An 11,447-nucleotide genomic window follows, 5' to 3' on the forward strand; every position below is an offset into this window, starting at 1 on the left:
ATAAAAAAAATTAATTTTCCCGACATATATATCCTTTTTATATAGTTCCTGTATTGAAACTCGGGAAAATATAAACATTTTATAACTATAAGAATACATAATATGCTGAAAAAAAAATAAATCTCATTCCAAAAAAAGAAAAGATTTTTATAAAACCCCAATTTTAAAAGGTGAAAAATGCCGCTTTAAAAGAAAAGAAAACTGACATAAAAAAAAAAAATCAAGGACGTGAATGAAACAAAACTTTGTGTAAAAAATACATTTAAAGATGAAATATGAACATGAATGCTAGGGTGAAAAAGAAACAAAAACTCCAAACAACAATAAATAAAGAACGGACAGAATATTTGTTAAGTCCCGAAGAGGGTCACTGTTTGAACTTTCTAGTAGATTTTCTTTCTCGGTTTTTTTTTATTTTTTCAAATTTTAAAACACTCTCAGTACTCCCTTTTCTTAAAAACCCTAGGGCCTGACCGGGATTTGAACCCGGGACCTCTCGCACCCAAAAGCGAGAATCATACCCCTAACCATCGGGCCTTTTTGTTGGAAATACTAAAAACCAACTTCTCTCTGCTCTTCCTTTTATTTAAAAACCGTGATATTAAAACCGTACTGGCCAAATCCCCAAAAGGGCCTAACTTTTAAATTGCACAAATAATAAAAAGTTCAACAAGATAAACAGTGTTAAGTTGTTTTTTTTTTATTTTTTTCAAAAAAAATATTTTGAAAAGGATAAAAAAAAAACAGGGTAAAAGGTAAACATTTTGTGTTCGTTTTAGATATAAATTCCCACTTCCGTAAAAACCCTACCTTTAAAGCAAAAGGGCCTTTTAAAAAGCCTAATTTTAAATTTAAAATACATATTTTACGCCCCCAAAGGTATCCCTTTCCCAAAACTCCAAATATCCGGAAACGGCTTAATAGAATCACGCCCAAAAACCCTACGACAAATAGCCCCGAAGTCTAAACTACAAAAACATACTTTACCAAAGCTTATTTCTGTATACACGGTAAATTCCAAAACACTCGCCCCCCGCCTCATGGGTGACAGTGGTGGTCTTTTTGGTGTTTGTAGATTTTGGGAGGGGAATTTGCTTTTCTTAGTTGAAAATTTTTCTCAAAAAAAATTTTAGGGCAAAGTTTAACAAACAAATGAAAATCCCCCAGAAACCCAATTATTTTATTCCCCCCCAAAAAAATTTGGGTACATTATTACAGAGGGGGGGGGGCGCCCTTTTTTAAATATTTTTTTTGGTTAATGAATATAAACCCCTTTTCCCAAATTAAATATCACGCAAAATTAAAAATTTTCAGTCATGCCCTTTTTCAAAATCGTTTTTTAATGAAAAAATATCAACATATTCTCCCTAAATGCTTTTCATTCCCCAAAAAAGGATGCAAAGCAAAAGAGGTCCTAAAAATTGGGACTCTCGTACGTGATTCAAAAAACCCAATTAAAATAAATACCCCAAAAGTCGGGGTTTTAAAAAACTATGAATACTAAATGATAAATAAAGTTCAGGGGTGAACCCCTTTCACATTTTTTCCTCCAGGTGACTTTTGTTGATTGTTGACTGTGGTAGGTATTCCTGGGGTTACGTGAGTTTCTTTTACTTCAGAATATAGCCCCTTTTGGGAAAAAAATGCACACATACATTTTTAAAATTTCCCAAAATTTGTGACCCTGTTTTTAAAATCGTGTCGTTTTTTTTTCAGCGTTTTTTGCCCTTTTCCTCAAATCTTTTTTTTTTAATCCCAAAATTTTTGGGGTTGAATTATACTACAACTATAGAAAATATTTTATAGGGCCCGTTAGCCAATGTATTTGTGTTTTATTTTCCCAAAGCAAGATTTTTCCTTTGTTAATCGGTTACTGCCCAAAAAGCAGCAAAATGATTGTTTAAAAAGCCAAATCGAGTATCCCAATTCTAAAAATTTCTTTTTTAAATTACTTGATCTGTGGCTTCCACTTCCCTTAAAAGGGATGCACATATTAAATTTTCAAAAATTTTCCCTACCTTTTGGGGTACCCTTTAAAATATTTTTTTTAAAAAATACGGTATGCCCATCATTTTTTAAACTGCCCAACTTTATTTCAAACTCCCAAAAAAAAAAAAAAAATATTTTCCCCAAATTTTTAGTCCCCTTTCTAATCCTCGTTGTTAAAAAAGCAAAAATTTTTCAAAATTTTTAAAAATTTTGAAAAAACAGTTTGAGACTTTTCCACAGAAATCCTCATCAGTCATTTAACGATAACATCTCTCCGTCGTTAAACCACCGATGAATTCACACCCCCTGTGCCCTCTTCTGCCAAATTTTTTACGAGGGTAACCCGGTTTTCAGCTTGCCACGGTAAAATACGAAACAGTTTCCCCTCGGGTGGGGGCCCCTTCGGGCCCCAATGAAAACTCTTAAAATGCGTAATTCTCTATTTAGGGTTGGCGCAAGCAAAAAGCCGTTCTGATAAAACAAAAATCCCGGGCCCTTACCCGGTATTTTTAAGGGAAAACAATTGAAAGCAATGTATTTTTTCTCCTGAAAATTAAAATGTTTTAAAATGATTTTTTTAATCATTTTTAATTTAATAGGGGGGAAAGACCTTTATTTGATTTTCCATTATAAGGGAATTTCCAATCATCCCTTGTTAAGTCCCTTGCCGGGCCGACTATTATAAATAAATTTTTATAATTTTTCGAAAATTTGCTCGAAAGCCGAATTCTTTTGCAAAATATACTTTTTTAATCTTTTATATTTTAAAGATTGCTTGATAGGGCCCCCCAAAACCGAAAATACCTGCAGAAATAATTCGAGTAGAGCCCTTAAAAACATTGGCTGAACGTGAGATGACCCCAAAAGGCCAAATAAAAAAGCCGCCGCCCAAACCCTCTCCGTTATTGTCAAGGCGTTTTCGACGTTCCAGGCACTGGAAAATGGGGCCCAGACCTGATGGGGAAACCCGGGTAATGGATTCACCGTATTTAAATATATTTTATATATATAAAATAATAAATTTATTATTTTATTATATATATAATATATATGAAATTTTTCTTCTTCTTTCCACCCCATTCCCCTTAAAACACTGGGGATCCCTTGACGGATTTAAATTAGGGGGAATTTTAAATTTCCGGTCTGCCCCATTTTTCACTAATTTTTCGGGAAAAAAGTATTTTTTAAAAAGATAAAATTTAAAAACCAAAGGGGGAAGTCAGCCCCCCACCCTAATAGTTTGAGAAAAACAAAACAGGGTTTTTTATGACAAAACAGAATAAAAAAAAATCTCTTAGCCCTGGGCTAATATTTATGGTACAGACCCACAGGAGCAACAGGAAAAAAAATTTTTTGGCTCATTATGCAATGCCGGGAAAAGTAATATGCCAAAAGAAAATTTTATAAGTTTTTTTTTTTTATGGAACAAGTAAAAAATTCCGGGAAAACCGGAATTTTCTGTTAACCCTGTTTTTTCCTGTCCTTACATCATCCTCCACTCGGCCCATTTTGCTCTTCCCAAGCCTAAAAAAAATGCCCACACACACACACACATAAAAGCGCGCCCCGCGCGCGCGCGCGTGCGTGTGTGTGTGGTGGGTTGTGTGTGTGGGGGTTTGGTGTTTTGTGTGTGTGTGTGTGGGGGTGTGTGTGTGTGCGTGCGCGCGCCCGTCTGTGTAATGGTGATTATAATAAAAATAACGATGAAAATAAAAGGGAAAAAATAAAATGAAAATTTAATAATAATAATATGATAAATGATGATACCCTTTTAAATAATAAATTAATGGTAATAATAATAATTACCCCAAAAATAACGCCCATTTAAACGATCCCAAATATAACAATAATAACAATTTTGTAATAACGCAATGATTTAATGCTAAAAAAACCTAGAAAGTGCCCCCGCGCCTAGTCAGAAAAAATAAAGATCATTGTGAATATGTTTGGGCATGTTGTTTATTACTTTTCCCAAAATACCTTTGTTTTTTTAAAAAATTACAATGTCATAAAAAGTTACATTAATCAAAATTGTTTAAAAATTTCCCATTTTTACAAAAAGCAAAATTCTGATTAAAAAATAGAATACATGCAGTAAATACCCCATATAGTAAAACGTAAGCCCTTTGTGTTTTGTTTTGAAATATTATTTTGGGGTGTGTGTGTGGTGTGTGGGTGTGTGGTGTGTGTGGGGTGTGTGTTGGGGTTTTGTGTGTGGGGTGTGTGTGTGTGGGGTGTGTGGGGTGTAGGAATGCATTTACAGAACTTTTGGGTTTGACAAATGAAAAAAGGTATGAATGAGAATGAATATTTTCCCACAGTAAAAGAGATGTATTTAACCGGGTTTTTCGTTTAAAATCGAAACCGGTCAAATATATCTCTGTTGTGAAGTTTCATCCTAAATTCATCCCTTTTTTCAATTTTATCCCTATCTGTAAAAAAATGTAATGTACATGTATTGTATTTTATCTGTATGTAATTTTAAATGTGAAATTTTATGTGTGTGTGTTTTTTTTTTATTTTAATATTTGCAAGCATGGGAAACATCTTATTACCACTTTTCCTTGTTTTACCATCAAAATTTTTCATCCTTCTTAATAGAAATTACAATTACTTTTACTGCTCTTATTGGTTACAAACCCATTACTATTTCATCATCAAAACCTCATCATAATCACATCAGCCCCACCCATCATCCCCATCCCCATTATCATTAGAATCTTTGGGTATTACTGATTTTGGGGAAAATAAAGTATCTTCACAGCAAAATTAAAATTTTTTTATGGCATTCATACCTCTATCTAAAAGGAATTTTGCATAGTGTTTTAATTTACAAGGGAATATAATATTGTATAGATTTTTAAATTCCTTCGTATCCGTATTTTTAAAAAAAAAAAAAGGGCCCCCCCAAATTTTTTTTGGCGAAAATGTTTGGGACATATTTTTTGGGTGTGACGCCACTGGGAAGGGGATTATGACCATTAAAAAAAGGAGGGAGGTGCAAATCGCTTTTACTTACCATTAACCCCTACCTTTTAAAGTTACGTAATTTAGTAACTTTTTCTTCTAGCACAATTTTGTTATTATTTTTTTAACCGTAATTTTGGGTTTTTTTTCTACAAATAGGACACTGTGAATATAAAACCTATTCCCCTCCAAAGGTGTTCCCAGGCCGGTTCGTATATTAAAAATTTTTTCTAATTTAAAACTTTTATATATGACTTAAAAATCGTTTTTCTTCATGTTAAAGAAATAAAAAACATGAGAAAGGAAAATGTATTTAAAGTGAATATATCGATCCCGTTGTAGACGAAGGTTTAAACTGACCTAACTTTTTTTAAAAAACTTTTTTGCGGGCAAATTTGTCCCCGGGCCCCCTATTGGGCGCGCAAAACCCTCATATTACGGGATATTTCCCCAGCACAGTCCCGATCGATTTCCCCCTTTTAAATTCCCCTTTTTAAAGCTTCAATCAATCCATAGTTTTTCCCCTTTTTGTTTTTTTAATTTTTTTGTCTTCATTGCTGGTACACCCGCCCTAAGATCCCGCTTGCCTTTGGGTACTCACGGCTTACTTTTCTTCTAAAACTGATGTCAGTCCTTTCTTTTCCCGGGCCTTTTTTTCATTTCCCTTTTTTTTTACATATAAGGCCTTAAAAAAGATATCGGGTTTTTTTTTGTCCGTTTGTTTTGGGGCAAAAAAGACAAACAGGGCATATTCCCAAATCATTCACTTGTCATGGTTCATTTTGTATAAATTCTACTGAAAATATGGGTGAATGTTTTACACTATTTTTTTTTCGTGCAAAAAATTTTAAGGAATGCGGGAAAATAAAATATACATGTTTTCTTTTTGGTTTTTCCAACCCGGTAAAATTTGGGAAGTGTTATTGGGTTTTTGTTTAAGAATGAAAACATCAAGGCTTACTTTTTCACAATAGTAAAAGGGTCCTTTTACGTTTGACTTGGAAATTCCCCTAAAACTGACACTTACAGATTTATTTTACAAAATTCCAAGCAAACCTTTTAAGAATTAAAAGTGAATTTGGGAAACTGACGAAGGAAAACACTTAAACCTTAATCAGAAAAGCATATTTTCTGTACCTTAAATTTTTCACCATTTGGTTTTCTGTTTCCCTTTCCCTTTTTTGTTCGATTTCCGTTTTCTTTTGACACGATTTAAAGGTGACTTGCAAAAATTTTTTGTCTATTTTTTTTTTTGTGTTATGTTTTGGCAAATAGTCAAATCATATGACTGGTTTCCAAATTTTTTCCACCGTGTTAAATTTTTTGGGCGATATACAAAGCTATAATAAATTTAAGTGAACAAAGTAAAGCGGATTTGGGAAAGGACTTATATTTGCGTGAAAAGAACTAGTCGTGCAGTAATAACATGATACTGAATTCCCCAAAATTTTGGGCATTTTGGGTTCGGATTGTCAACTTGGGCCCGGTTCAGAAGTGACAAAAACCCCCCCTTTTTTGAAAAAATAAAATTTTACATACTAAAGGGAAATATGCTAAACAAACATGCAAAACATACCTAAAAACGTGTGTGTTTGGGGCGCGTGCGCGTGCGTTTTGTGTGTGTGTGGGGTGTTTGTATGAAGAGAGAGAGAGAAAAGAGAGAGAGAGGGGAGAGAGAGAAAAGAGGAGAAAGAGAGAGAGATAGAGAGAAGAAAGAGAGAGGGAGAAGAAAGAGAGAGAGAGAAGAAAGAGGAAGGGGAGAGAAGGGGAGAGAGAGAAGAGAGAGTGGGGTGGGGAAAAGACAAACCAAAACGACAGAAAAGGACAGAGATAGACCCGAGAGAGTAGTGTGTGTTTGGTGATATTGATTGTGTGGGGTGTGGGGTGGGGTGTGTGTTGTGTTTGTGTGTGTTGTGTTGTGTGTGTGTAAGTGTGTGTGTGGGGTGTGTGTGTGTCGTGCGTGTGTGGTTTCGTGCGCGTGCGGGGTGCGCGTGGGATGGTGTGTGTGTGGGGTGTGTATGTGTGTGTGGGTGTGTGTTGTGTTTTTGTGTGTGTGGTGTGTGTTTGTGTGTTTGTACATAAAAATAAACTCATGGTGTCTTTTTTTACATATAAATAGGCGTGTGTGTTTTTTGTTTTTTTTATTAAGCGGGCTTCATAAACGGTAAACCCCGGGATTTATGAAACCCAAAAAACCGACCAAGGGAATTTTGTTTTTTTGTTGAACGCCCCAAAAAGGTTTTAAAGGGTTTTAAAAACAAGATAAATGTCTAACCCTCTAAGGGCTTTTAGCCTATTGAACCCAAAAGGATGTTTTAAGATGTCTCGTTGATTCCAAACCCCATTTTTATTTTCTGCGGGTTGCAAAATTTTAAAAAGATTGCCTACGGTGGTCGTTAAAGCAGTTTCCGGAATAAAAAGAAAAAAAATAATAGCAAAGGGTATGATATTCATTTTTTTAAATTTTTCCCGTAAAAAAATTTTAATGATGGTTTAAAACTATTGCCAATAACCCTACAAAGTAGATTTTCTTGTAAAATTTTACTTTCCCTTTAAAAGTGAAACTCCTGTGCTTCCTAATTCCTAAGGGGCAATATTATATTTAAGATTCACGTATTTTTAGAAACAATGAAGGGGTTTTTTAATATGTAGTGAATACCTCTGGGTTTCCCAGCCTATGGTAATTTTTTGACTTTCACGGGTATTTCATGCCAATGGGTGGTCCCTTTTATAATACTTTTTGTAAATAATTGGCAGATAGTTTTTTTTACTGTGGGGAATCACGAGACCCGTTTGTTTTTTAAATTTAAATGTAAAAAGGCCTTGCATAAGTTTCTTTTAAAACCCTTTTAAAACGAAGAGCTCGGGCGTCAAACCCCCACCATTCCCAAGGGGTCTTTAGTCGGTAAGGTCCAATCAAAGTTTTTTTTTTAAAAAAAGAACATAGACCATTATACTTTAAAATTTTTAAAACTAACCCCCTTTTTTAAAATATATTGCATTATCATCTAATAAAATCAAAATAAATTTGTTTCAAGTTAGTAATATTAGAAAAATTTTTTTTTAAACCCATGGTATATGGGGGCTCAAATTCCCCCCGGGGGCGGCCGTTTTTACGAGGGCATGGCAGGAACAGGAAGGGGACCAAAACTTTTTTGGGGGAAAATTTTTGGAAATGTCCCGTCGCCAGCTTTCTTGTGAGTAAATTTTAAAGATTTTTTTAGTTCTAGATTTGATTTAGTTTTTTGCAATGACAATAAATTTTTTTTGCGGTAAATGGAAGGAATTTTGGCTTTTTCCCCCCCCCGGTTTTTTAATCAAACTGATCCCCTTTTGGCGCAATTTACACGGTGATTTCAACAAAACCCCCATATTTTTTTTTTCCGGTTTCATCTCGTATTCCTTTGGAAGGGAACGGGCTAATTTATGTTTTAAAAATAGTCCTACGTCTGGAGAACTCCCCATGAGTCCCGTCCCCATAATTTTTTTTTATAAAACCCAAAAAAACTAGGGCATGTGCACATTTTTCTCCTGTACTATCTGAAAGTAATTACATTTCTGCTTTCTTTAGCCAAAAAGTGGGTGGGGTTTTTGTAAACCACACCTTTTTGGGCATTTTTGAAAATTCAGAGGGTTTTTACAAAAGATGATATTTTTTTTTGACCGTGCTTTTTGAATAGCTACCAATGCACACATTATGCAATGAGGACATGGATGAAAAATCTTCGAAATTACAGCATTTGATGAAGACTATGTATACACAAGTAATTGGGGTCAAGTTATATTAAGTAAACAGATTAGTTTTCAACCCTTTATGACAAAAAAGTTTTCATTTACATAGTTTATAGCCAAAAAAACTAAGAAAAAAAAAATAGATATATATGCTGAAAAGGGAGTGAGGGTAAAAAAAAAAAGAGTGAAAAAGGTTTGTATTTATAAATTATAGTAAGAGAATTTTTTTTATGAAATTCTCTCAATTTACTCAGTTTGTTGGACATACTCTGATTTGAAAAATGAAAATGCCCCCTTTTTATTTTCCAAATATGGTAGCAAAATTTACACTTGCCCGGGGGTACAAGAGTTCCAAAACCCCTTTTTAAAACCTCCCCAACCCCTTTTTCCCCAAAAACCCCCCACATCTGCAATTCCCCCCAAGATAAGCCATTTTTAAAATTTTAATTTTTTTTAAAAAATACCTTTTTTTAAACCTCTATACAACAATATTATCTTAATATCAAAATTCTTAATCTAGCTAATTGGCCTATGATATTTTTCCCCCCTGATTGAAAAAACCCAGTGGTAATTCTTAATAGTAGGGGTGCACTTGCCCCCCAAACTAAGTCCCCTTTCTCAATGCCAAACTTTATTTCCCCAATCTAAATTTCCAAAGACGGGCCTGCCCCTTCGGGTTTCTATCAAGGGGAAGGGGTTTTTGGGGGCTCTGGCCCCCAACACCTCCCAGGAAAAAATTGTCTTTACCTCTATGCACTGCAAATAGTGCTGAGGGTTGGGAGCACCCAAATAGAAATTCAGCTATGACGCACTTCCTGTGGTCTTTTTTTCTTATATGTTGGGGGTCCGTTCTTTGCTGCAATTTTTTTCCCTTGGGACCAATGGCTGCATATTGTCCCGCTACAAGAATATCCTCAATTTGCTTTAGGGTTTTGCATCCAAACTGTAAAAATTAAACCCACTTGGTTTCATTGTACGGCAAATTTTTTGTAAAATTTTAAAGTTTTTTAAGAAAAATAGATTTTGAACCCCCTTTCTAATTACATTGCTCATGAATTAGCTATTGTGGTTCATAGTTGAGACAGATTGCTAAGAAAAAATATTCAAGATTTACAATGTTTTACATATTACTGGCAACTTGTAGAATACTTGCAGTGGTTGTCAAAAACACCTCTATTCTTGTAATTACATGGGTTGTATTTTATCTTAATCTACTTGAAGCATCTGGTCTTTAATGGAAGGCCTGTAATCTGAAGCATCTGGTCTTTAATGGAAGGCCTGTAATCTGAAATATGACCATCTGTGTAGTATCTAGTGGTTATTGATATGTATTTTATGCATTGCTTTTTCTGTGGTATTTTTATTAAGTAACTCATATTTTTGCTGTTTCCTCCCACTAGGTGCGCTCCCAGAGCACAGCAGCTGCAACAGCTGCCCAACCTGTACCAGAAAAGAGGTTGAAGAAGTTTTCCATTTATCGCTGGGATCCCGAGAAGCAAGGAGACAAGCCTCACATGCAGACCTATGAGGTGGACCTCAACACGTAAGTTATTACACTGAGGTTGTGTTGGGTTGAATCATCATTTATTTATGATGTGACTCTCTTCTCGCTGATATTTAGATTTGAAATTGATTTATTGAAAGCTGGCTTTCAATAAATCATATGAATGGCTTGATTTTTGGCCATGCTGCATTGTGAAAAATAAATTGATGCTTCCAGCTGTGGTCCCATGATACTGGATGCTCTGCTTAAGATTAAGAACGAGATCGACCCTTCCCTGACCTTCAGGAGATCATGCCGAGAGGGAATCTGCGGATCTTGCTCCATGAACATTGGTGGTGTTAATACATTGGCCTGCATCAGGTATTTGAAATGTTCTTTCAGATACACTGTTACCAGATTTTTTAGCATTAAGATCAAGTCAGATGTTAATATATTTTTGGAACTGAAGCTAGAAATTTTTGTATATATACAAAAATTACAGCATGAATCATATTTTGTACTTAAAATGATACTCATCCCAACCCTTTCTCCACAGCAAAATCGACACAAACTTAAACAAGGCACAAAGATCTACCCCCTTCCTCACATGTATGTCATTAAGGACCTGGTTCCTGACATGAACAATTTCTACGAACAGTATCGTTCCAATCCAGCCCTGGTTACAGCGTGAGGATGGACTCAAGCCAGGCGATCAGCAGTATCTGCAGTCTGTTGATGACCGCAAAAAGCTGGTAAAATTTTTTTTTGTATATTTATAGATATGGATTTATAGTTCTTATAAATAGTATATTTATAGACGGATTTATAGCACTTATTGTTAGTATATTTACAGTGCATGTTAACTGGATGTGATATTTTGTAAATGAGTTCCTTTTTCATTTGAGTGTATAGATCAATAAAAAAATTAAAATGGATATATAGATATACTCCAATAATAATAAATCTTTCTCCTCCCTCTTATCTCTCAGGATGGTCTTTATGAGTGCATTCTTTGTGCTTGCTGTTCCACCTCCTCCCATCATACTGGTGGAACGGAGACAAGTACCTTGGCCCAGCAGTCCTCATGCAAGCCTACCGATGGATCATTGATTCTAGGGATGAAATGTTTTGAGGAACGTCTGAAGAGGCTACGTGATCCTTTCTCAGTGTACCGTTTGCCACACCATCATGAACTGCACAAAGACATGCCCTAAGGTAATGGACTGGGACACAAATTTTATTTTTTGGGAAACAACCACTTAGGAATTTCAAGTTC

General features: G+C 35.0%; 1 pseudogene; it reads left to right on the plus strand.

The window, feature by feature from the left end:
- The first annotated feature begins 879 nt into the window (after positions 1–879).
- LOC119568638 lies at positions 880–11,434 on the plus strand (annotated as a pseudogene).
- Positions 11,435–11,447: the final 13 nt, after the last annotated feature.

This window comes from Penaeus monodon, unplaced genomic scaffold (assembly GCF_015228065.2).
Source record: "Penaeus monodon isolate SGIC_2016 unplaced genomic scaffold, NSTDA_Pmon_1 PmonScaffold_10339, whole genome shotgun sequence".
NCBI classification, from domain to species: Eukaryota; Metazoa; Arthropoda; class Malacostraca; order Decapoda; family Penaeidae; genus Penaeus; species Penaeus monodon.